This window comes from Oryctolagus cuniculus, chromosome 1, assembly GCF_964237555.1.
Source record: "Oryctolagus cuniculus chromosome 1, mOryCun1.1, whole genome shotgun sequence".
Classification (NCBI taxonomy): Eukaryota; Metazoa; Chordata; class Mammalia; order Lagomorpha; family Leporidae; genus Oryctolagus; species Oryctolagus cuniculus.
The window spans coordinates 169,838,594-169,866,211 of NC_091432.1; the positions used below are offsets into that span (position 1 = coordinate 169,838,594).

The 27,618-nt window shown below is 42.1% G+C and overlaps 2 long non-coding RNA genes across 5 annotated transcripts in view; both read left to right on the forward strand.

The window, feature by feature from the left end:
• LOC138844313 (uncharacterized) overlaps window positions 1–27,618 on the forward strand; it is a 47,801-nt gene that overhangs the window by 15,755 nt on the left and 4,428 nt on the right. The gene's annotated exons all lie outside the window — the stretch shown is intronic.
• On the forward strand, window positions 323–27,394 carry LOC103347846 (uncharacterized). Of its 4 annotated transcripts, none has more exons than XR_011379938.1 (4): window positions 323–593; window positions 13,937–14,015; window positions 15,955–16,088; window positions 27,264–27,394. It is a non-coding gene; the product is annotated as an uncharacterized lncRNA (long non-coding RNA). The 4 variants fall into 4 exon arrangements; XR_011379939.1 differs by lacking the exon at window positions 323–593 and adding an exon at window positions 1,047–1,625; XR_516353.3 differs by lacking the exons at window positions 15,955–16,088; window positions 27,264–27,394 and adding an exon at window positions 16,372–16,512.

Consider the following 27,618-nt stretch of genomic DNA (forward strand, 5'->3'; position numbering starts at 1 on the left):
TGAAAAGATCTGTCTGTTGTCTTAGCCTTCTTTCCCTCCATCTCTTCCTTCTTCCCTTGCTTCTTTCCAACCTTTCTAATACGATCACACAGCTGGTATTGTTAAGCAGCAGAGAGCAAGCGCGGATTTTCTAAAATACCCATTATAAAAAGGATTTGAGTTTATTAAGTGAGCCCAAGTCAGCTCATTTTAATCTGCCCTCTTATCTGTGCTCACTGCTGCTGCAGTCCCTTCTTCTTCCTTCTCTTCATCACGATGATGAGTTTTCACCATGCTGCTTCCCAAATGAAGAAAGATTTTAAAGCACCCAGGTACAGTCTCATCCCTCTGGTCTTGCTTTGTACCAGCCAGGCCATGAACAGGGCAGGGCATTTTCTCCTCATTATCACCTCATCAGTCAGTTCCCCTTGTCTGAGTTGGGTCAGCAAGGTGGGGCTGAGGCTGAGTGCAGGAGCCGAAGTGTTAATGAGGAGAAAGTGTTCAAGCATGGATCCTGCCCTCTCACTCGGCCCCACTGAAAATGGTAACACCGTGAGCTCATCCCTCTTCTTACTGTTCAGTTCAAATGGATTTTAATGCAGTCGTTTTCTGAAGTAAGTAGAATGTAGAGTACTTTAGTTCTAAGCAATAAACAGTCTGTCCTGGGGTTGGGGGGAGATATAAATCAAATATTAGGTTGGTACAGAAGGTTCCTCTCTTTACCAAAATAAATTTACACAAGGGGAAATGCTCAGAGAAGGAGACATAGCAGTCAGTCTGGCATGTAAATGAAGTTTCTGTTGAACAGTCATCATTGGTGCACGTGCTATGTGTTAAGCTTTGGGCTCAAGAATGCAGATCCATATTTAATATTTATTCAATGCACTAAGATAGGGCCTGTGAACATAGAGCCTTTGGATGGCTTTACACTCTGTTGACTTGGCTACATGAGAATCCTGTTTCCTAGGTTCCCTTTCTTTGATGGTTCTGAATTAGGGTAGACTACTAGAACATTTGCATGAGATTTGGAAGGCAGAACTGAAGCGGCAGGAGTTCTCGCCTGAGGTGCTGGGAGCTGCCGCAGTTCCTCCAGTCACCACTGATCTGCTGCTCACCTTGCTGTGTGGGTAGCGGCTGAGCCTGCAGAGATCTTCCAGGTCCTTTAGACCCCTTCCTTCAGACTGCTGAGCAGGTGCACGTCATCTTTGTATTGCGAGAAGCTGTTGACGAGGAGAGGCGATGAGAGACAAGTGTGGGTTGGTTGGTTCTCTGGGTCCAGGTTTATCCTTGTAGATTCCAGTTTGCCCTCTTCTCGCGGAACTTGCAGCTTTCCTTTCTATTGCTGGTCCTGCTGCCACAGATGGAGCTAACGGCCCCATCAACTTCTCCACCTGAGCCCATCCGTGGCTCCTGATTTTCTTCGGATCTTCTTGATAGCCCCTGCTGGACTTCTGCTCCCCTCGTTTCTCCAATGGAACCCACGCTGTGTAATAAACCCCCATTCCACATCACTTGTTTGTGGCAGAGGCTTGTTTGTGGCAGAAGGGTCTCCAATCAACCAGCTGAGAAGGCCTGAAGGACAGTCAGGAAGTTGGTATTGGAAACTGAAGAGAAGGCAGCCATGGTACCCAGTGGTGCAAAGTTCAGTAAGTGTTTTATGCAGTAATGTGAAAAATCAAAAATATATCTAATTAAATGGTAGATTTGGCTAAGGAGATTTCTAAGAATAATATGGAAAGTGCCAGCTGGTTTTTTTTTTTTTAGCAACCTATGAAAAAGTAGAGATAGAGATGAACTTAAAAAGAAAAGTGTTACATTTTTGAGTATAGCTTAGAGGAAATATAGAGGGCCCATGTAAAAGCCGGCAAAACGACTTCAAAGTAAGAAATCTCAGGAAAGAGATCAAGCTCAAAGCAGTAATAAAACATTGTCTTTGGGTAAAAATAAAGTCAAGGGTGTTACTGTAAAACCCAGTGTTAGGAACTGCAAAGAAAACTGAGAACCTGTGTGGAGTGCCTTTTAGACATTCTTTGCGTGACAGTCAAGCGTTTAAGATCCTTAAGGTCTTACCCAATGGAGTGGAATATAGTTTGATACATAAAAAACACATATTTTTAAAGGAATTGTATTAACTTGAAACGAAAGGAGATAATTCAACATGAAAAGAGGCCTCTGGGTCTTTAACCTCTACAAGCAGGAAGTGGGCTGTGAAAATTGCTCAGCTGTAGGTTCTAGCCGTTGCTGATGGGAAAAGAAGGTGGATTAGAGTGGGAACTGAGAGCCCAGGGGGCAGAGCCAAGGGCAGCCTTAGGTGCTTCTTCCTCTACCTAGCAGCTCCTCCCAGTACCACAGAGCTTGCTCAGTCCCTTCAGGACAGCCAAGGAGTACTGAATCCGAATTGCCTTTAAAAGCAGCTGTCAGCCGGCGCCGTGGCTCACTAGGCTAATCCTCCGCCTTGCGGTGCTGGCACACCAGATTCTAGTCCCAGTCGGGGTGCCGGATTCTGGCCCGGTTGCCCCTCTTCCAGGCCAGCTCTCTGCTGTGGCCCGGGAGTGCAGTGGAGGATGGCCCAAGTGCTTGGGCCCTGCACCCCATGGGAGACCAGGATAAGCACCTGGCTCCTGCCATCGGATCAGCACTGTGCCCCGGCCGCAGCGCGCCGGACGCGGCGGCCATTGGAGGGTGAACCAACGGCAAAGGAAGACCTTTTTCTCTGTCTCTCTCTCTCACTGTCCACTCTGCCTGTCAAAAAAGAAAAAAAAAGGGGGGGGCAGCTATCAAACAATGAAACAGTGAGGAAATGAGGAACAAGAGAGCATAAATACTTCTGGTTTCCACATTCCTTGGTAAGTGTGTTCTCCTCGGTTTCCCAAAGGCTCCCTGGTGGGAATGAGCCACAGCTGTTGTCAATAGTAACCTGTTGACATATTTTACTGGCTTTCCTCATTGTATCATCTCACTTTCACCTTTTCTTTACTTGTGCTTCCTGGAGACCCTCCTCCAAATAAACCACCTGTACCCAATCCTTGTCTCAGGCCTTGTTTTGGAGAATCCTGATTAAGACCAGGAGAAAATAATTACTTCTGACTGGGACTGCCTAAGGAGTTATTTGAGAAGGGTTCTCAGGGATTAGAACATATTTATCATGCCAGCGGGGTGGTGGGGTGGGCGTTAGTAGCAGAGAGGCAGTGCGTGTCAAGGTCTGGAGGTGAAAACTGGGACGCTAAGTCTGGAGAACAGCTAGTAGTTTGATAATACAAAGTCGTTGTATTATCAAAGTGTGCCCCTCTGTGGGTGAATACAGCTTGGTGAACATAGGGCACATTTGTTAGAGTTAGAAAAGTGTGCTCAGGGCGAGGCAGCCTTAACCACCAGAGATTAAAGCTTGGCTAGCAGAATGGGCTGGATTTCAGCTTCCTCTGGACATGTGGCCAAGTCCCCTTGTACAGTAAGAGGAGATGAGACTGAACAGGTAGGTAAAGCTGATGTGAAATGGGTTTGGGGCTCATGATAAAAGAGGTAGCCTGTAGCTAATGAGGATCTGTTAAATGCTTTTAGGGGAAGGACTGACATAATTAAGTTTGTATTTTTAGAAGATTATTGTGTCTAATAAGCAGCTTTAGTTTGGGGTCAGTAGTAAAGGCAGTGGGGATGCGGGCTTGAACTAAATGTCTGGGAATGGGAAGGAATGGACATATTTTAGGGATCTTGGAAAGGTTGAGTGGATTGGCATTGGTGAAAGACTGGTCAGGTTTGGGGAGCTGGGAATGGAGGCAAATAGACACATGGAAGACATTTTAAGCAAATGGTGGCTACTTAAAATTCCATGTGGTCTCTATTTTCTAGCACCTTGCAGTTTGGTGGGTCTTTGAGTTCATTCTGCCACATGGGCTGTAGTTAGAAGTGGTATGTGGGGGCCGGCGCCATGGCGCACTTGGTTAATCCTCTGCCTGCGGTGCTGGCATCCCATATGGGTGCTGGGTTCTAGTCCTGGCTGCTCCTCTTCCAGTCCAACTCTCTGCTGTGGTCCAGGAAGGCAGTGGAGGATGGCCCAAGTGCTTGGGCCTCTGCACCCGCATGGGAGACCAGGAAGAAGCACCCAGCTCCTGACTTTGGATCGGCGCAGTGCTGGCTGTGGAGGCCATCTGGGGAATGAACCAACAAAAGGAAGACCTTTCTCTCTCTCTGTCTCTCTCTCACTGTCTAACTCTGTCAAAAAAAAAAAAAAAAAAAAGCAATATGTGAAATATTTATCAGCCTCCAGCAGTCCATGGTGAGCATGTAATTATATGAGAATACAATTATTTCAACTGAGCCATTGTGGTTTGTTAGCACAATAACCAGGGGACCTCAGGCTGCTGTCTGGTTTCTTACTGGGACAAGTGGGTGGATGGGTAGGGCTCATGGGATGGCGAAGTGCTGTGTCAGACACAGAAATGCATTTTCACATCACTACAGAGTTGTTATGATTTTCCTGGAAATAAAAGTATCTGGCTAAGAACAACAGAAACTGCTCACTATATTGGTTTCATGGACCATCTATCGATTCAGTGTCCTGGAGTATGCTGATGCTGTGGGAAGTGAGAGTGAGTCAGGACATAGTCTTTGCCTTCTGTGAACTCAGTCTAGTTGGCGAGATGAAGCCTGCACAGACGACAGTATCAGAAAACTAAGGTGAGCAAGTGGCCTGAAGAGGGAGAGACAGCCACTGCCAAGGGATGCAGGGAGGAAGAAATGTGTGCACGGAGGGGCTAGGTTTAAGGTTCCTCCAGTGGGAGTGAAATCGAGAGGGACTCATTGGGACATAGTACACTCCAGTAGGAAAACCAAGCTTAACATACATTTAACTGAAAGACTAGAAAAACAACAGGAAAATAGAAAAAAAGCCCAAGCATGATACACATTTACCCCAATGAAGACAATTGTAATGAACATGAGGATTTTTCATGGCTAGACCAACCACCGTAAATTTCCTCCAAACTCTCCTATATCTCCAAAGATATAGGATATTCAAGTGATAAATACCTTCACTGGCCACGGGTAGAAGAGAGTACCAGTGCTGGGGTGCAAAATGCCTTGGAAAGGAGAATTAGTAATGTCTAGTGCATCTTTTATTCCCTTTCTCTGCCACCACTCTTGCCTCCAACATGAGCTTGTTCAGCACACACACACACACACACACACACACACATACATGCTTCTCCTGTACCCCAGCTGTCAGGAACACAGAGCTCCGGCCATGAGAGCACAGATTGCAAATCTCGACTCTTTCATTCCCACTATGGACCCCTTTCCAGGAAAGTAAAGCAAGCAGAAGATTTTCCCTGGAGGTTTGCTAATCGGATGTTGGTATAAGGATCTCCAGGACTTGCCATTCATTTGCTTATTTTGTTTAAGGTCTGGATGTGTGACTGTCTCAGTGCTAACTTTCCTCACTTGAGTTGCCTCTTGGCCTCCTCTCTCCTTCTGTGAACATCCAAACATCCGGCTCCCCAGTGCTATGGAGGCTATTAAATTAGTTCAGACAGCAGGTGGGCACTAAAGAAATTGGAAAACAACAGCTGATCTAAGGCATTGTGTGCTGTGGACTCCTGTGAAGGGGACATGAGTTTCAGACTATCATGAGAGACCATTCAGCAAGGGACCATCTCCCCCTCTCAGTCCCCACAACACCAGCTCTCACCAGTCACTTCCCAGTGCAAGCAAGAGTACTGAGCTCTCCTACCAATTCCTTCCGCCTTGTCTGCATGTGGAGTCATCCCCCCTGGCTGTATGGGCTGCTTGTGTGTGTGTATGCATTGTGAGGGTGCATACAGAGTGATCTTGTCTCCTATTGGCATCAAAATTAAGGCGTTCTTGTTTTACGAACACATAGGTGAGTTTGAGGACGGAAGAAAGGAAATAATAAAAGGAGCCAACATTTGTTAGTGCCCCTCTCACAGGTGGAAAGCTGATTTACCTGCAGTTTTGGCAGGTGATGTTTCATTCCGTGGGATAGGCACACAATTTATACCAATTGACAGCAGACTGAGGCTCAGAGTAGACATAACCAGCATTTGAACCTTAGCAACCTCTGTTCTCTGTTGGGCAAACAGTTAACACAGGAAGTGGCTAAGAAAGGAAATAAAGAAGTGATTACAGGGGTCGTGCCAGCGAGCGTGGCTGAGCCATGCTGCACTGAGAGTGAGTCAGACAGGACTGAGAATGGTGCATAGAACTGAGTGAAGAGAACCAGTACTGCCTTTGGGTCTTTGAGAAGCAGGATGGAGATAAGGGCTTGCCGGCTCTGCAGAAATGGTTCTGCCCTTAAGCTCTCTGCTTACTGAAGATGGAGTCTTCAGATTAGATGGTGGGGAGAAGGGATAATTTTCTCAGGCTCTCTACAATGGCTGACCTGGGAGAAGACGAAATTGAACTGACAGCTGCAGCATCACACAGAGCAGTGGTCAGGGCCGCAACAGAGGCTGGCCTGGTTCCTGTTATTGTCTTCATTGGCCATCCCAGTGGGTATCAATTTCCTGATAGCAAACACTGATAGTAGTAAAGGCACCGTGTACGTAGTATCTTCTAAGATGCAGGGCACTATTTAAAATGTTTCACCAGCTGACAACCATCACAATAACACCATCTCACAGGTATGGTTATCATGTCCACTTTGGAGATGAGGGAACAGGTACAGGGAGGTTAAGTGACTTGCCTAAATCACCCAACCACAGAGAGGCAGAGCTGGGTTTTGACAAGTGCTGTGTGGCAAAGGAATCCAGGTCTTTAAATACTGCAGGCTATGCTTCTGAATTAGCCTTTGGAGAGAGGTTGCAGATGCTGGTGAATTTGAAGTTCTCATATTCAGCTAAAGAGCTATGCCTGTGCATTGGGAGGAGGGAGGCTTTGTTCTGCATTTAAGTGGAGAAGAATAACATTGCTGGAGCAGGGTCTGACACACGAGTGGAGGACTGTGGCAGGGGCTTTCTGTGGTCCCTGCATATCCTCATGTGTGAGTAATCTGTTCCCTAGAAGAGTCTGGTTTCTTCCTTCCAAGATTCTGTTCAGGTCATTGTCAAAGGAAATAACTTCATTTTGGCCAAATGGACAGCACATATTGCCAGTTTGGATCTGTGGCTTGATTAAGCTGCAAATGCCCTATCATGATGCCCTATTCTGGGCCTTCAACCCCATTCTCTGTCCCACTGGGAATTCATTAAGGCCCAGAAGGCTGAGAGGAGAAGTGGTCAAGGGTCCCGATCTGTCCTGTGAGGGTCCCAGAGCTCAACTCCAAGAGAGAGGAGGGTCCAGTGTTGCATTGCAGGACCAAGATGCACCAAGGAGATATAAAGTAGTGTGTGAAGCAGAAGGTCTCCCGGGGGGCAGGAGCAGAGAGGCAGGCTAACCTAGGCAGGGCTGTGTGCAATCCTGGTCAAGGTGGAAAGATACTGTTTTGTGAGTGTCCATGGTGAAGAAAGGGGACTAATGCCTATTGAACATACTTTTTATGCCAGGGACCATAGATGTATCATCTCATCCAATCATCCCAACTCCTTTGTGAGAATGGTATTCTGTTGTTGTCATTAAACAAATAAGGAAACTGGAACTCAGTTAAGAGACATATTCAAGGATGCCCTACCTAGGTAAGGTAAGAGGTGAAATTTGAGAGCAGTTTACTGCAGATGCTAAGCCAGCATATCTACTGCTCTGCGCAGGTAAGTGAGTACATCCTGTTGAACTGTATGGACAACCCGAGAGCCTTCAGATACAGTGTTCTAATGAGTGGATGGGATTTTATTGGGTAGGACAGATGGGCAAGAAAACAAAATGCTTACTTGGAAAAGCAAGCTTATGGAAGAAGCTGAGACATTCCTACAGGGATCTGGTCTAGGATACTAGAGAGGCCTAGAGCTACATGTGCATGGTCTGAATGATTAGAAAGTTTTCTTGGTGGCACTTAGATGCTTTTGTCCTGAGAACAGGGGAAGCAGCATATCTGTGTTTAGGTCACAGATATGTATAATGGTTTCCAGTTGCATCCAATAGAGTCTTGAGACTAGAGTCTTCTGCCCTTAAAAACCATGGCATTTCCAGCTCATCATTTATATATATATATTTATATCTGCACAAACCCTTTTCAGTGCAAAGGAAATTACACTCTGGAGAGCATGCATGCTCCATCCGAGTGCTTTAAGCGTGAAGAAAATGCCTGTTAGTGAATGAGGGTCGGTGCTGAGTTATCTAATCCAGCTGGTTTCCCCAGCCTTAGGTTATGCGTTGTATAAGAGATACAACTCCATCCCAGACTTACAAGGTCAGATCTAAAGGTGAGCCCAGGTATCTGGGTAATAAGCACCAACAGTTTTGATGCTCACCTGTGAGACTGACATCCACTTCCGGAAGTTTTAAACATCTTCTGAAGCTGAAACTTGGGGTTGGTGTGGAGTTCACAAAGTCCTTTCTAGCAATCATTTAGCATTCTGCTAAACTAAATTTTCTATTCTATTCGATTCGATTCGATTCAATTCGATTCGATTCGACAGGCAGAGTTAGTGAGAGACAGAGAGAAAGGTCTTCCTTTCATTGGTTTACCCCACAAATGGCCACTACAGCCGGCACGCTGCGCAGATCCAAAGTCAGGAGCTGGGTGCTTCCACCTGGTCTCCCATGCGGGTGCAGAGGCCCAAGCACTTGGGCCACAGCAGAGAGCTGGACTGGAAGAGGAGCAGCCACAACTAGAACCCGGCGCCCATATGGGATGCCGGTGCCGCAGGCAGAGGATTAACCAAGTGTGCCATGGCACCAGCCCCAAACTAGATTTTCTTAGCCTGGGGTTCATTGTGGGCTTCAACAGACACAGGAATCCTGTAAAATTGAAGGCAAAATTTTGTATGGATGTATGTTTTTGCAGTTAGAATCATGAAAAAGTTCCTGATTAAAACAGTGTAACTACCTCACCTCATTAGTACATGTTTTTTAACTTCTTTGAGTCCATATATGATAATTACAAAAAAAAAAAAAAAAGAGGTTGGTTGGCACCGCAGCTCAATAGGCTAATCCTCCACCTGTGGTGCCGGCACCCCAGGTTCTAGGTCCGGTTGCGGTGCCAGATTCTGTCCCTGTTGCTCCTCTTCCAGGCCAGCTCTCTGCTGTGGCCCAGGAAGGCAGGGAGGATGGCCCAAGTCCTTGGGCCCTGCACCCGCATTGGAGACCAGCATCCGGCTCCTGGCTTCGGATCAGCGCAGTGTGCTGGCTGCAGCGGCCACTGGGGGGGGTGAACCAATGGCAAAAGGAGGACCTTTCTCTCTCTCTCTCTCTCTCTCTCTCTCACTGTCCACTCTGCCTGTCAAAAAAAAAAAAAAAAAAAAAAAAAAAGGCCCACTGATTTATAGATGCATTTGTGGTTGGCTGTATATGTTTGCATGTGTATATTAGTGTGTTTCGTGAGATACAAATTGTTATGACCTAGAGAAACCACTGAGAGTATTCGGAACATTTAGCCCAAACTACTTAATAAAAAGTTGTATCCAGTGAAATAAATCTAATCAGAAAATAAGCGAACTATGTAAACTGATGTTTCACTGCAGAAGATACGTAGATGGCAATCAGCAATGAAAAGATAGCAACATCATTAGCCATTAAGGGAATGCAAGTTAAACCATGAGCAGCTATCACTATGTACCTGTCCTACTGGCTAAAATCAAAAGTAGTGATTAGTGAGAATACAGAGAAACTGGATGGATAATACTTTGCCAGGGAATATAAACTTGTATAACCACTCTGCACAACTATTTGGCCATTTCTGATACAACTAAGCATGCAACTGCCATATAACTTATCAATTGTACTCTTGTGCATTTATCAGAGAAAAATTGAAACTTATATTTACATAAAAACCTATGCTGAATGTTAATAGTAGCCTTACTCACAATAGTGCCAGATTAGAAGCAACCCTGATGGTCTTCAGTAGGTTAATGTTTAAACTGTGGTGCATCTTCGCTCATACCAGTTTACCCAAAAAGGATAAAGGTTTGCTATCGCAGGGGGCATTCCAAAGAAAGTGCTCTGTAAGGAAAGTTAGAAAAGTGATTGGGTCTGGAGTGACAATAGGACAATGAGCCTTCTCTTCAGGGACTCTTGGGAAAGGTCATTAATCACCAGTGTGCAGCAGTTTGGTTAAATAGCCTTATTGCCTCAGCATCACTCTGGAAGAGAGAAGAATGTGGTTCTATCTATGGGATCTCATACAGTTTCCATGTACCATTTTCCAGCAATTTATTTCAATGCTGACATTTATCTGGATTTATTGTCAGATTCTACAACTTAAAGGGCTGAGACCCCCAAGACTACCCCCACTTCAGATGTCAATTGAAAGCCCAGGTTTTTCATATTCTGATCAGCTATAAATTGGGGATTCTTAAGACTCCCTCTTTGGATTCAATTATTTACTTAAATGGCTTACAAAAGTCAGGTAAATACACATGTTTACTGATTTATTAGAACAGATGCAATCCAGGGTGGGTATCTGGGTTAGCAATTGGGATGCCACTTGGGATGCTCGCGCCTCATCCTGCAGGGCCTGTGTTTGAGTCTTGTTTTGCTCCTGATTCCAGGTTCCTGCCGGTGCACACCCTGTGAGGCAGCAGGTGATAGCTCAAATAGTTGAGTCCCTGTCACCCATATGGGAAACCTGGGTTGAGTTCCTGGCTCCCAGCTTCACCCTGGCCTAGCCATGGCTGCTTTGGGCCTTTATGGAGTGAAAATAATGGATTGGAAATCTGACTTTCTTTCTCTTTTTAAACAAATAAATATAAACGAATGAAAAAAGCATATAATTCAAAAACAGCCAGAAGGAAGAGATCCATAGGGCAAGGCACGGCAGTGGAGTGGGCATGGAGCTTCCAAGTCCCCTTTGAGTGTTCCACCCTTCCAGAACCGTATTAGCCAACTCAGAGGCTTATCAAATCTCATGGCTCAAGAGTTGTTACAGAGTTTAGTATGCAGCCATCCCCCTTCCTTCTAGAATGTTGGTGAGTGAATCCGAATGTTCTAGCCTGATCACTGGTCTTCCTGGTCACCAGTCCCGTTTTGCCACTAAAGACTCCTCCTCAGTGATCTCCCTAGCATAAGCCCAGGCATGACCAAGAGAGGCTTCCTTTTACAGAATGTTCATTTTATTTGAAAGTTGTAGAGACAGAGATATATCACTTACTGGTTCACTTTTCTTTCTTTTTTTTAAGATGTACTTCTTTCCCAAATTGTATACCATTTACCCCTCCCCCCCCTTTCTTTCTCTTTCTTTCTTTCCTCTCTCTTTCTCTTTCTTTTTTTTCTTTCTCTTTCTTTTCTTACTTTCTGTCTTCCTGTCTTTTTCTCTCAAGTTTTATTTATTTATCTGAAAGCAAAGTTAGAAATAGGCAGAGGCAGAGAGAGAGAAAGAAAGAGAAAGAGGTATTCCATCTGCTAATTCATTTCCCAAATGGCTGCAACAGCTGGAGCCAGGCCTATCCAAAGCCAGGAACCAGGAGCTTCTTCTGAGTCTCCCATGTGAGCACAGGGACCCAAGGACTTGGGCCATCCTCTACTGATTTCCCAGGCCTCAGCAGAGAGCTAGATTGGAACTAGAGCAGCTGGGACTCCAACCAGCAACCATATGAGATACTGATACCGAAGGTGGTGTCTTTACTCACTACGCCACAGTGCTGGCCCCTCACTTTTCTTTTAACTTTTTTGGAAGATTTTAAAAAATGTTTCATTTTATTTTATTTCAAAGGCAGAATTACAGAGAGAGAAGGAGAGAGAGAGAGAGAGAGAGATTGATTGATTGATTGATTCCATATGCCTGTTCACTCCCCAAATGGCTACAATGGTCAGGGATGAGCCAGACCAAAGTCAGGAGCCAGAAGCTTCTTCCAGGTCTGCCTGGAATAGTGGTGTAGGGACCCAAGGAGTTGGACCATCGACTGCTGGTTTCCCAGGTACATTAGCAGAGAGCTAGATGGGAAGTGGAGCATCTGGGACTTGATCTGGCACCCAAATAGGATACCGGCACTGCAGGCATTGGCTTAACCCACTATGCCACAGCTCTGGCTCCTAAGGGGCTCGTATGAAGAACTAAAGGCCTTCCTGTCACTCAGGAGATTCCAGACTCTCTTAATTTGTTCATTCATTCTTTTAAAAATATTTACTTATTTGAAAGGCAAAGTTAAAGAGAGGAAGAGACAAAGAAAGTGAGAGAGAGAGAAAAAGAGAGAGGTCTGCTGGTTTACCCATCAAATTGCTGCAATGGCTTGGGCTATGCCAGGCCAAAGCCAGGAGCCTGGAATTCCATGCAGGTCTCTCACTTGGGTGGCAGAGGCCCAGAAGATACTTTCTTACTATACCATGTGGGTATGTAATTAAATGAAACTGCAGAGACTTATTGAGTGTGTGCTGTGTTGTGTGCGTGTCAGTGTGCCTGTGCATGCACCAAAATTCGATTTGAGTTCTAGGGACTGCCTTCATGTTTCATCCCAGTAAAGCCTCCTGAGAACACCGACATCACTCGTGTGAGAATTATTCCCGTTTTGCAGACGAGGAAAGGAAGGATTGGAAAAAAAAATGACTTGCCTGCAGTCACATGCGTAGAGTAATAGTATTTTTAATTGCTAATTGCTATTATTACGTTGAATAGTCATTTATTAGGTGAATTAAGAATAAAAATTATTTACCTTCATTTATTCCTTCTCTGAAAGTCTTCCTTTTTTAAAACTTTTTATTTGTTATACAAGTTTCATGTATTTCATATATACAAATTTAGGAACATAGTGATACTTCTCCCCCTACCCTCCCACCTGCTCACACTCCAGTCCTTATTCCTCCTCTCTCTCCTATTCCCACTCTTAATTCTTACAAAGATCTATTATCAGTTTACTTAATTATTGAAAGGTTAACCCTAAATTAAATAAAGAGTTATAGTACGAAGAAAATAATATGGAGGAAAAACCTACTGTTTCTGGACAGAAGAGACAAGGGCTGTAAACAATCATCAAATCTCAAAATGCCCTTTTCACTGAATACATTACATTTTAGGTTCTCTGTTATCCCAGATTAGGGAAGATGTCGGGTATCTGTCTTTTTTGGACTGGCTGATTTCAGTAATTATAATGGTTTCCAGTTGCATCCAACAGAGTCTTGAGAGTAGGGTCTTCTGCCCTTAAAAACCATGGCATGTCCAGCTCATCATATACAGATCTGCGCAAACCATTGTCTAAGAAGGGGCACTTTCAGCAAGCAGGATAGGAAAGGAAACCAACAGGATATTTTCTGAGCCTGTTTTAAGCTGCTGGTTTGAATGACAGAAAAATTAAAGACCAGCTGTGTCAGGAAATCCTGAACTAAAGTGAAAGGGGATCACTTTTCAGAATCTCTGTGAAGTCAAAGGCAGACTGATTTCTCTGGCCTTATCAGAACCTTCCTGGAAACAAAGTTAACTCCACTCCCTCCGGCAGAGAAAATGTGTGTAAACAGAGTATACACTGGCCAGTCACACCATACTCAGCCTGCTGTCCCCTCCTGGGCTGGTCTCAGCAGCCCACACCCAGGGACCACGTGTCAAGCAGGGGCAGACAGGACAGGAACCCAAACCTTGGAGCAGGTGACTCCAAAGTGCCTCTACCTCATCCTTTCTTGTTTCTCTGAATAGAACCCATGAAGAAGACCAATAGGTAACAGAGCAGCCATTGTTTAAAAACAAAATGCTAATAAAGCAGCAATTATACAACAAAGTGGGCAAGGGAGTAAAATCTAAGAGCTATATTACTAAAATAATGATTGACACAAGAAGAGCTACAACTGGAAATGTCATAGATTTATAATTTCATGTACTGAACATGATGTACTTGACACTAAGTATTTTGTATGGATTGTGTTCTATAATGTGCTCAACAATCCACAAGGTGTACACTGATTTTTTTTTTTTTTGTACTTAACCCAGGAGAAATAAAGACACAGAGAGAAATTAAGTCACTTCTTGAGGCCACACAGCACAGGAGGCAGCCAGAATTCGAATCCATGTAAGTTGACTTTAAATACTGCAGTCTCAGCCACAGTCTGCTGCCAACTCCAACAGCACTGGCGATGTCTGAGAACAGCATCCTCCTCCCAGATGTGCCGGGAAGATTGTGGTTTCTTCCCAGCTCGTGCGGCAGCCAGACTTCTCAGAATGCTGAATTCGTGTGTTTCGTAAACTCTAGTGGTATGATCATTTAAATTCCCTAAAATCAAACTTTAGTCACTCTTAATAACTCAGTAAATTATCGGTAAGGAGCCCCTTCACAAAAGTAAATATTGAAAATCAATGGAATTCAGCAGCATTCTGAGGATCAAAATCACTTACATCTTATGTGTACTGAGCATCAGGGAAGTTTTAGGAGCGCAGACTATAATTCAAGAAATCTAGGGAAATATTGACATACAGGACCCAAAGCGCTGCCAGACAGCTTATTTCTTCCAAACTCTCTCTGGTGAGAACCCTCAAGATTGGTTAAAAAAGCTCTTGAGACGTTTTTGTTCCAGCCAAGAATCTGTATGAATTTTCTCAGCTTAAGAAAACAAGGCCGTGTACTGCATTGCTGAGTGCAGTGGTCAGTGTCTCTAGGGACTCCATTCGGGACCACAGCCTGTGACTGTTTGGGTTCCCAACTGCAGACCAATAGCCTCTGAATTTGCATGCCTGGAAAAGGGCTAGGAACAATCTCTCACCAACAACTTAATCACATTTTCTCCACGGCCTGGAGAGACCCTTGTGGCATACAATATTTAAATAGAAATGATTTCAGGCTCTTGTTAGGAGAGGGTTTCAGTAATTAAAGAAAATAGGAATTCTATTCAGATTCAACATTTCCTATTTGTAATTATCCTCTTGAAGTCCCTTTGTAATTATTTTTTTTCAAAAAAAAGACCTTCTGTATTAGCATATTCTATCTAAATTATTTAATTAGATGGTGTTTTGCACAAATTAATGATGAATAAGTTTCCTATGTAACCCTCAAAGAAGACTATTTTGTGCTTTGATTCATCAGTGGAGAGGGTACCAAAAACTAGGGAGATAGACTGGAGTGTACAGATATTGTCAGGTCATGATTCGAACTTCACATTCATGCTTTAGGTTTCTCTGTCTTATACAATGGCCAAACACCAAATTCACCACTTTGCTCTGTGCCAGTTGCCCTAGCCTACTCACTGATCCATTGACCTTTAGTGTGCTAGACAATTGCAAGGAACTGAGGCATAAATAGCAAATAAGGCAAGTATCACAGCTTTTACAGGCTTAGTTTTATGGACAAACATTAAATAATTATACAAATGAGTGCAGTAGTCCGTCCTTATCTACAGTTTTATTTATTTTTTTAAAAATTTGGAAGATAGAGTTAGACAGTGAGAGAGAGAGAGAAAGGTCTTCCTTCCTTTGGTTCACCCCTCAAATGGCTGCTACGGCCAGAGATACGCCAATCTGAAGCCAGGAGCCAGGTGCTTCTTCCTGCTCTTCCACTTGGGTGCAGGCACCCAAGCACTTGGGCCATCCTCCACTGCCTTCCCAGGCCACAGCAGAGAGCTGGCCTGGAAGAGGAGCAGCTGGGACTAGAACCCGGCGCCCATATGGGAGGCAGGAGCCGCAGGCGGAGGATTAACCAAGTGAGCCACAGCACTGGCCCCCTATCTATAGTTTTTGCTTTGAGGTTTTAGTTACATGCAATCAGCCATATTCTGAAAATATTAAGTGGAAACTTCAAGAAGTAAGCAATTCATAAGTTTTAGATTGAGCACTGTTCAGAGTAGCTTGATGAAATTGCTCTTTCCTGGTCTGTCTTGCCTGGAACATGAATCATCTTGTCCAGTGAATCCACACTGTATATACTACCTGCCTATTCATCACTTAGAAGCCAACTTAGTTATCAGACTATAATGATACTATAGTTCTTGTGTTCAGGTAACCCTTATTTGACAAAATAGTGGCCTTGAAGCACAAGAATAGTGATGCTGGCATTCAACTATGCCAAAGAGAAGCTGGAATCTGCTAAAAATGAAAAGGTGAAAGTTCTCAACTCAAGGAAATAAGACATATGCTGAGGTTACTAAGATTTATGGTGAGTTAATAATATCTTACTGTGCTTGATTTATAAAGTAAGTTTTATCATAGGTATTTAGGTGCAGGAACATACTGTATATAGGGTTCAGTGCTATCCCGAGTTTCAGCTGTCCAGTAGGGATCTTAGAATGTATTCCACATGGATATAGGGAGAATGTCGTATTCTCTTAGAAGACTGAAGTTTTCAGACTCTAGTATTGGAACTTATGCTGCATTGCTTGTTTTTGGATGAATCACTGGGTGTGTGGCACTTGATTTTCTGTTTCTTCTGCTTTTTCTAGGAACAAATGAACACACTCAAGGCCTGTCATCGGGATGGTCACGTGTTCTATTGATGAAATCATGTGTGTTCACTCCTGAGGAAACCTCTCAGCATTCCCATTTTTCTAATGTATATGAAATAAAGACACCTGATCACTAAAGCTTAGTCATAGAACCCTGGAGCCACGATGGTTGCTGATGGACTCTCACCCACTTGAAGGGTCTATAGATTTCACTTTCATTGATGAAATGCAATAGATAATTTGGTGTTTGCTAGGAAGCACTTGGGTAAAGTGGCAAGACCCTTATAAAGGGAGTGTGGGGCTGAGAGAGGAGGCTAAAGTTGATCCACAGTATTACACAGCTGAAAGCTACTGTAGGGCCTTTCAGCCAAGTCCGTCTGATATAAACATTATTACGAGTTGGCAGCCCTGGGTTCAGGTCACAGGTCATGACTGACAGGCTATGTCTTTGGGAAAATCCTTTAAACCTCTTAGACTCAGTTTTAAAACCTATGCAGTGACTCTCTCAAGAGGAGTGGATGCCATCAACTGGAGCTGAGATGTTTGATAATAGACACCCAGTCCCAAGTTGTGGTGTTAGCAGCGCCACAGTCTACCTTTCTGACATGTCTTGACAGTATGTGGTTCCATTTCCAATGTCATCTCCTGGTCTAGAATGGCTGCTGGAAATTAAGTCCTCTTCACCAGCAGGAAAGAGAAAGGGAAAAGATAAAAAGATCACATCCCACTGGAGAGTCAGCTCCTTTGTAGCTAATATGCCTAAGTATGCGTAGTGGACACCGAGAAGACTAGATAGGTTCATGGCTGCATCCCAAAACAAGTGTTCTGTTAGTAAGGAAGCGTGGTGATGGTGGTGTTGATGAGGATAGATTCTGGATAGACTACAGATAATTTTCTGGGCAGTGATCTGGCCTGGATGGGGACAAGAAGTAGTCATCAAGGGGTCAGAGTTGGGGGAGTTGTCCAAGAGAAGTTGTGTTGTTTTTTTCTACAGCAACTTCATGTCTTGATTTTTTATTCTGTCAGTTAAACATGAGCATGTTATGCCTGCAGAAAAGGGACTTTTGCAAGGCTCTGTGTGCTCCAGTGTGGAAGATGGGAGGAGGTTTAAACAGGAAAACAACCCAGCTGGATGCTGGGCACGTACAATAGATAACTATTGGGTTGTGGGCAACAGGCAAGGTGCTCTGAGCAGTAATTCTCATCTTTCTTTTTCTTTTATGGACACAAGGCCACGGCAAGTCCTTCACAGTGATTGTTGTTTTACTACCAGGTTTCTGAGTGGCTGACTTGTGGGAATTTTTGAATAGAATGTTTCTTGCCATTTGTCCTATGTGGAAGATGAGACTGGGACAAGATAGTGGGACAAGATAGTGGGACAAGTGTTAGTTGGGAAATTTTTGCTATAAGGGCTCAAGATCTTCCCCACTTCCTTCTTTTTTATCTTCATACCTAGTTGATAACATTGATAGTTTTTTGTTTTTCTTTCAATTGTTGCCTATGTTCATCCTTTCCTCTTGATCACATTGCTAATGGGTCTGTATTTCTGTCTTACCAATCTTCTAACTAACCTCCCACACTCATCCTGACCAAGCTGTCCAATCTATAGGACAGAGAGCTCTTCATTAAATATATTTTTCATTCTATTCCCTACTGGCTCAAAATTCTTAGACTATTTCCTCTTTTCTTGGCATGAAATTATGCATTTATTCATAGGGATAACAGCGACAATTGTTGGGGGTAAAAGTACAGATTACTCAGAAGATTGTTAGGTGCTTAGACTTTGTTTTCTATGTTGATGAAAAAATAATTAATAGTTAACATTTGTTCCTAAAGAAATAGAATATTTTTCTGTTCTGTACCACATGCAGCTTATGTTACACATATCTTGTTGTATATTCCTGTCAGCTGATGTGCAGTTATGTGTGTTTCTTCTTGGCATTTTGGTGGGTACATACTCCTCCTCCTCATAGTATACTTCTTCCTTCCTTCATTTACTTCTTATTCTAATGAGTGTTGGAAAGTTGCTTTTATTTTATTTTATTTTTTTATTTTTTTACAGGCAGAGTGGACAGTGAGAGAGAGAGAGAGACAGAGAGAAAGGTCTTCCTTTGCCGTTGGTTCACCCTCCAATGGCAGCCTTGGCTGGCACGCAGCGCTGATCCGAAGGCAGGAGCCAGGTGCTTCTCCTGGTCTCCCATGGGGTGCAGGGCCCAAGCACTTGGGCCATCCTCCACTGCACTCCCTGGCCACAGCAGAGAGCTGGCCTGGAAGAGAGGCAATCGGGACAGGATCCGGCCCCTTGACCAGGACTAGAACCCGGTGTGCCAGCGCCGCAAGGCGGAGGATTAGCCTAGTGAGCTGCGGCGCTGGCTGGAGAGTTGCTTTTTTAGAAGTTTCTGCCCAGCAGGCATTGTGGTAGCTGCAGAATTTACACTTGTATTTCAGTTGTAATGCTATGACCCCGGTTGATGTGGTCTACATTCACACCTGCATTGTACTTAGCTAAATTCTACCATGTATCGAGTCCCCATTGTAGTTGAACTATTACTAGCAAGTAATCCCTCCAGCCTACATGTATTGATTCTGAATTTCTAGAGGCATGTGCTACAAGTGTAGTCAGAGCTGTTTCAGAAACCCAACTCAAGTCTAAAGTATAAACTTCCATAACTAAATGTGGGAAGGTCAGAAACCAATCCTTTGAGTGATTTGAACTAAGGAACTAGAAATCTCTTGGGGCTCTCTCTCTGTTTTCTTCTTTTCATTTCTGTATTTTCTTCTCCCTTCCTGCTTGTCTTCCTTCACTCCCAGAGCACACTAACGGGGTACTGGATACAGTTGAAATATGATCTATATAAGCTTTTGGTTTACAGTCACATGGCTGTGTAATCAAAGAAAAGGATCCCAGGGAAGGGTAATGATCAGCCCAGAACCGATCTCTATGGACTGTTAATCAAAGGAAAAGAGTTGACAGAAATAGTAGCCCTTGCAAAAGTGACCCCCTCCCCCCAAATTAACCTACTCTTATCTTGGGAAAGGTAAAGAATCTTGTTTTGGTTATTCACAATCCTTTGGTGCCAATTATAGCCTGCAGCTCAAAATGAAATCCCTGAGGACAGCAACCAGAATTCAAATTCTGTTAGATCGGGTCTAGTGCTGATTTGAGTGGGACTTACTAGACTTACTCATTGTAAGGAAAGAGATGGATCATGAGGGGTCACTGGTGTCTCATTCGAGGATCACAGAGTTTTGGGAGGCCATGTCACAGGGTCTTCTTTTTTTATTTAGGTAAAATTTATGTTTTTTATTAATATAGAAAGAACAGATTTCATGTATTTCATAGATCCAGTTCTAAGAAGATAACCATACATCCCTCTCCCCACTGTTCTTCCTCAAAAACCCCCTACTTCCCTCCCTTTTCATTAATTTTTGCAAAGGCCCAATTTTAACCCATTCTATAATCACAGACTTAATTCACCACTAGCCATAGTAATCAACAAATAAATCATAGGAATACCACAGTTCCACAGAGTATAAACAAGGGCTAAAAATGACAAATCACAAGATGTCTGTTTCATTCCTATACATCTGTTTATTTTCTATATTAACTGCCACGTATTAGAAAAAATGTAAGATAGTTGTCTTTTTGAGATTGGATTGTTTCACTAAGCATAATGGTTTCTAGTTGCATCTATTTTGTTGCAAAAGATAGGCTTTCATTCTTTTTTATGACTGAATAATAGTGCATATATACCACATTTCCTTTATCTAGTCATAAGTTGATATCTGAGTTGATCCCATATCCTTGCTATTGTGAATTGAGCTGCAATAAACTTGGGGGTATAGTTAACTCTTTCATATGCTGATTTAATTTCATTTGGGTAAATTCCCAGGAATGGGATAGCTGGGTTATGTGGTAGATCAATTTTCAAATTTCTGAGGAATCTCCATACTGTCTTCCATAATGGTTTTTCAAGTTTATATTCCCACATCCTCAGCAGTATTTATTGTTTTTGAATTTGTGATTGATAGCCTTTCTAACTGGGGTGAGATAAAACTTCATTGTGGTTTTGATTTGCATTCCCTGATGGTTAGTGATCCTGAATATCTTTTCATGTGTCTGATGGCAACTTGAATTTCATTCTTTGAAAACTGCTTGTTCACTTCCTTTGTCCATTTTTAAAAAGTATTGTTTGTTTTGTTGTTGAGTTTCTTGAGCGCTTTATATATCTGATATTAATCCTTTATCAGTTGCATAGTTTGAAAATATTTTTTCTCATTCTGTCAGTTGCCTCTTTACTTTGTTGAGTATTTCCTTTGCAGTGGAGAGACTTCTTAGCTTGATGTAATCCCATTTGTCTATTTTGCTTCTTATTGCTTGTGCTTCTGGGGTGTTTTCTAAGAAGTCTTTGCCTATGCCAATGTCTGGTAGGGTTTCCCTGATGTTTTTCTCTAGTAATTTGATGATATCAGGTCACAGATTTAGATCCTTGATCTATTTTGAGTTGCTTTTTTTTTTTTTTTTTTTTGATAGGCAGAGTGGACAGTGAGAGAGAAAGACAGACAGAAAGGTCTTCCTTTGCCATTGGTTCACCCTCCAATGGCCGCCGTGGCCGGCGCGCTGCGGCTGGTGCACTGCGCTGATCCAATGGCAGGAGCCAGGTACTTCTCCTGGTCTCCCATGGGGTGCAGGGCCCAAGGACTTGGGCCATCCTCCACTGCACTCCCTGGCCACAGCAGAGAGCTGGCCTGGAAGAGGGGCAACCGGGACAGGATCCGGCACCCTAACCGGGACTAGAACCCGGTGTGCCGGCGCCGCAAGGCGGAGGATTAGCCTAGGGAGCCGCAGTACCGGCCTTGAGTTGCTTTTTATATAACATGTAAGGTAGGGATCTTGTTTCATCTTCTGCATTCATGGATCCAATTTTCCCAGCATCATTTGTGGAAGAGACTGTCCTTTCTCCAGGGATTGATTTTAGCTTGTTTGTCAAAAATCAGTTGGTTGTAGGTGCATAGATAGATTTCTTGAGTTTCTGTTCTGTTCCACCGGTCTATATGTCTATTTCTGTGCCAGTATCATAATACTGTGCCAGTATTATAACCGCCCTGTAGTATGTCTTGAAATCTGGTATTGTGATGTCTCTTGCTTTGTTTTTGATACATAAGATTGCTTTAGCTAGTTGAGGGTTCTTGTGTTTGCATGTGAATCTTAGCTTCATTCCATTGTGGTCAAAGAAGATGCATGATATGATTTAGATTCCTTCAAATTTTCTAAGACTTGCTTTATGGCCTAGCATATGGTCTATCCTAGAGGAAGTTCCATGCACTAGTTAGAAGAATGTGTATTCTGCAACTGTAGGATGAAAGCTATCTGTATGTAGCTATCTGTCAATTAACTACTGTTTAACAGATGGGATACCAGCACTGCAACCTAGGGCTTTAACACACTATGCCACAGTGCCAGCCCCTGAATCTTGTTTCTATACTTATTAACTTTGATATCATGATAAATTATTTTGTCTACCTCAGTTTCCTCAACAGTGAATCAGAGATAACCTTTGTGAGCACCAAATAACTTGACCAATTACAGTGGACATAGGCCATAACACCTGAGCAGTTGCTGAAGGACCTCTACTAATTATTTCACTGCTAAACAAGAGGAGGTACAGAGAGCCCTAGGGAGGGGTGATGGAGTGTCTGAGGATTCAAGTATTGAATTTTTTACTGCCACTCATTATTTCAATATGTTAAAACAACTGGTACTGCTAAATTTGTTGGATTGGCTAAATACTAGCTCAAGGAATTGCATTTCTCTCTTGTCAGGGACATCAGTTACTGTTGTGAAAGCCATGTAGTACCCAACGCCAGGAGCATAATTTCTATGAGTCATTGTAGATGTGCAGAGTGTAATGACAATTTTCCAGCAGAGAGCAGTAAAGGATCTCTGGGAAAGAGTGCCTTCTCTAATTTGTAGTACATTGCCACATGGGTTAGTGGAGGGACTAGCTGCTGTGAAGATAAAATGAAATAATCCATCCTGTAAGCTTAGAATAATGCAGGTGTATAGTAGGACCTCTGTGTAAGTTGTATTCCATAGAAATGAAGTGATACTGACTCACTGCCAGCATTCCAAAAAGGAGTTACTCATCACTCAGCTTCAAATTTGCTGCACCACATAGTGAGCTGTGTACGATGAATTCACCCTTAAAAAATTAGTTCTGTCTTTATCTTTTCCCCCAAGCCGTGCAAAATCTCAAACATCAGAAGAGTTGACAGAATTATATGTTGAACATCCAGGTGCCCATAATGTAAATCTTAAAATCAACATTTTGCTGTATTTGCTTTATCTACCTATCCCCCTATCTATCAATCCATTTTTAAATGCATTTCAAAGTTGAAGATGTCAGAATACTTTATTCTTAAACTCCATAATGCATATCATTGAGTTCAATGTTTTCTTAAATATTTGAAATACTTTTACTTATTTCGGAGGCAGAGAGTGAGAATGAGAGAGCTCCCATCTGCTGGTTCACTCCTCAAATTCCTGTAATGGCTAGGGTTGAAGTCAGGGGCTGGGAACTCAGTCCTCATCTCTCACATGGACAGCAGTGATGGAATTACTCCAGTTGTTGCCTGTTCTCTCCCAGAGTATATATCAGCAGGAAGCTGAAATTGGGAGTTGAACTGGGACTTGAACCCAGGCATTCTGTTGTGGGATGTGGGTGTCCCAATTGCTATCTTAAGTGCTAGGCCAAACACCCACACATATTCTTGACTTGACTTTGACCTATTTTTCAGAATTTTTGTTTTGCACAAATTTTAGAGTTATTTTCTTTTTTTAACTTTTATTTAATGAATATAAATTTCGAAAGTACAGCTTATGGATTACAATGGCTTTTTCCCCCCCATAACTTCCCTCCCACCCGCAACCCTCCCCTTTCCCGCTCCATCTCCCTTTCCATTCACATCAAGATTCATTTTCAATTCTCTTTATATACAGAAGATCAATTTAGTATATATTAAGTAAAGATTTCAACAGTTTGCACCCACACAGAAACACAAAGTGTAAAATACTGTTTGAGTTCAAGTTATAGCATTAAATCACAATGTACAGCACATTTAGGACAGAGATCCTACAGAAGGAGTAAGTGCACAGTGACTCCTGTTGTTGACTGAAATGAACACTTTGAGAAACAGTGACATGATCAGCCCTTGTCCTGACTGTTGATGAACAACTTAATACTTTATCCCTTATAGTATTTTTTTTTGTTCTACTTAATACTATTGGTTGAATTCTGTAATTAATATACAATTATTCTTAGGTGTTTAAATTTAACTGAAAAGTGATACCAGTTAAATATAACAGCGGGAATAAGAGAGGGAAAAGATGTACAATTTGGGACATGCTCAATCGGACTTGCCCCAAATGGTGGAGTTAGAAATGTGCCAGGGGATTCCAATTCAATCCCATGAAGGTGGCATGTACCAATGCCATCTCACTAGTCCAAGTGATCAATTTCTGTTCACAATTGATCATAATGATAGGACTAAGAGTTAAAGGGATCACATAAACAAGACTAGTGTCTGCTAATACTAACTGATAGAATATAAAAAGGGAGAGAACGATCCAACATGGGAAGCAGGATACACAGCAGACTCAGAGTTATTTTCTCTTATGTTACCTTGTAGAGTTTTGTTTTTAGGTTTAGATGTCTGATACATCTGAGCTAATTTTAAGAAGTATGTAAGATCTTTGTCTAAAATAATTACTTTTCATGTGGCTCCAGCACCATTTATTGAAAGATTGTCTTTGTGCTATTTTGTTGCTTTTGATCTTTGTCTAAAATCAGTTGACTATATTTATATGGATACATTTCTATTCCATTGACCTATTTATCTTTTCTTTCATCTGTATCACTTGATTACTGTTGCTTTGTCATGTCTTGACTTCAAGTAGTGTCAGTTCTCTAACTTTCTTCTCCTGTAGTATTGTGTTGGGTATTCTGGGTCTTTTTTCCTGTCCATACAAACTTTAGAATCAATTTATTGATATCTACAAAATAACTTTATGAGATTTTTACTGAGATTCCACTGAATCTATTGATCAATTTGGGAATAACTGATATCTTAATGATATTGTACCATCTACTCTAGGAAGGTAGAAACTATCTCCATTTATTTAATCCTGGAATTTTTTCCATCAGTTTTGTAATTTACTTCATATAGATATTGTACATATTTTGTTAGACTTATACATGAATGTTCCTTATTTTTTGGGTGCTAATGTAATTTATACTGTGTTTTTTAAGTTTAAATCCTGCTTGTTCATCACTGGTGATTGGCTTTTGTATGTTAACCTTTTTTCCTAAAGCCTTGCTGCTATGGTTTGAGTGTGTCCCCCAAATGTTCATATGCTGGAGGATTGGTCCTCAGCATGATTATATTCAGAGTACAATTTTAAAAGGAGAAATCTAGTAGGAAGTAACTGGGTCATTGAGGGGACCACCAGTGGAAGGGATTCAGGAAGCTCAGCTGTGACCATGGCTAGTTCCTGTGATTAGATTGTCATAAAAAACAGTGGGCCTGGCCCTTGAATCCCTCTAGCTTCTTGCCTTTCCGTGTGATCTCTCCCTTTTGCCCAGGCTCCCACCATAAAGCCACCTGCTATGTTATGGCACAGCTAAAGAGGTCCTTGCTAGAGGGTGACCAGGTAGTGCTACTCTCTTTTATCATAGCAACAGAAAACATACCAATACACTTGCTATAATCACTTATTAGTTTCAGGAAGTTTTTTTTGATTCTTTAGGATTTTTGATATAGATAATCATGCTGTCATAAAAATGCCATCTGACAACAAAGACGGTTTTATTTCATCCTCTCCAATCTATATACCCCCTTTTTTCTTATTGCATTAGCTAGAATGTGCCATATAATATTAAAAAGCTGTAGTTAGAGGGTTCATCCTTATTTTGTGCTTAATCTTAGTGGGACAATGTCTAGAACTTTTAAGAATTGTAATATCGCACTATTTTCTCTTCTGTGAGTTCCACATTTTGCATTTAAGTCCATGAAATGTTTGAGTTAATTATAGGAAAGGTGTAAAATTTATGTTTAGAGTAATATTTTTTCCACATTATTAAATTGTTTATAGCTATTTTGTAGAAGTTGTTTATCAATCGTGAAAGTTTATTCTTAGGTTTATGAGAGGTTTTTTTTGAAAGATTTACTTACTTACTTGAAAGTCAGAGAGAAGGAGAGGCAGAAAGAGAGAAGTCTTCCTTTCACTGGTTCACACCCCAGTTGGCTGCAATGGCTGGAGCTGTGCTGATCTGAAGCCAGGAGCCAGGAGCTTCTTCTGGGTCTCCCATGTAGGTGAAGGAGCCCAAATACTTGGGCCATCTTCTACTGCTTTCCTAGGCCACAGCAGACAGCTGGATCAGAAGTGGAGCAGCTGGGACCCAACTGGCACCCATATGGGATGACAGCACTGCAGGTGATAGCTTTACCCACTACTCTGAGAGTTTTTAAAATAATGAATGTGTGGGGATTTTGTCAAATGTTTTTTCTACTTATGGATATGATCAAGTGATTTTTCTCCTTAAGCCTATCAGTGTGATGGATTACATTAATTGATTTTTGAATGTTGAACCAGCCTTGAGTATCTATAATAAGCCCCAGGTGATTGCAATTGTAATTCTTTTTATATGTTGTTAGATTCTATTTGCTCAAGGACTTAGGTCTCTGCCACCCATGTGGGAAACCTAGAAGGAGTTCCAGGTTCCTGGCTTCATTCTGGTCTGCTCCTGGCTGTTGGATGCATTTGGAAGTGAACCAGCAGATGAAAGACTCTCTCCTTGTCTCTCTCTTTCTCTTCCTATGTTTTGAAGTAAAATTAATAATCATTTTTATAAACCACTAAGCTATATGATGCTTAGAAGAAACTCACTTCATTTCTAAGGACATTTATAAACTGAAAGTTTATAATAGTTACATCTTCTTATTGAATTGATCCCTTAATCATTATATAATGCCCTTCTTTGTATCTAACACATTTTTTGTGTTAACTCTATTTTGTCTGCTATTAGGATGGCTACACCAGCTCTTTTTTGGTTTCTGTTGGCATAGACTATCTTTTTCCATCCTTTCACTTTCATTCTGCATGCATCTTTGTTGATGAGATGTGTTTCTTGTAGGCAGCAAATAGATGGGTTTTGATTTTCAGTCCATTCAGCCAGTTTGTGTCTTTTAACTGGAGAGTTGAAGCCATTCACATTCAAAGTGACTATTGATAAGTAGTGACTTTGCCCTGTCATTTTCCCATAAATATTCCTGTTGTTTACTTTGGAGTTCCTTTGTACTTTGAGTGATTTTCTTCCTTTACCTTCTTTCATAGTGATGACCATGTTTCTGTGTTTCTGTGTGTAGCACATCCTTAAGCATCTGTTGCAAGGTGGAAGGGTGGTGACAAATTCTTTTAATTTCTGTTTGTTATGGAAGGTCTTTATTTGACCTTCATTCATAAATGAGAACTTTGTGTGGTATACTATTCTGGGTTGACAGTTTTTTTTTTTTTCTTAAGACTTGGAATATATCTTGCCATTTTCTCCTGATCTATAGGGTTTCTGATGAGAAGTCTGCTGTGAATCTAATTGGAGATCCTTTGACAGTAGTCTTATGTTTCTCTTGTGCACATTTTAGAATCTTTATGTTTTACTGTGGAGAGTTTGATTACAATGTGTCATGGTGAAGATCTTTTCTGGTCATGTCTATTAGGAATTCTATGTGCTTCCTATACTTGAATGTCCCTTTCTTTCTCTAAATTAGGGAAGTTTTCTGTTATTATTTCACTAAAAGGCCTTCTAATCCTTTCTCTCTTTCTGTGCTTTCAGGAACTCCTACAACCTAGATGTTGAGGCCATTTGGGGAAGATGGAAGATGGAAGATCTCTCCTTTTCTTTCCTCTTCTCTCTGTAACTATGCCTTTTGGAAAAATAAAAAATTTATCTTAAAAAAAAAAAAACACCAAAGCCCAGAATCCTCTTGTGTATTTCAGAATAGTTCCTTTTCCCCTCCTCCTGCAAAACCCTGAGTGGCTTTTCTCCACTACCACTGTGAAAACATGGCTGTACTCCTTGAGGTAAAACTTGCAAAACGCTTGAGTCCTTCTGTAACTGAGTCTTCCTAAAGTTCTTTTTTCTTAAATTGTATTTAAGTTTTTTGCTTTTTAAAATTTTTTTCTTTACT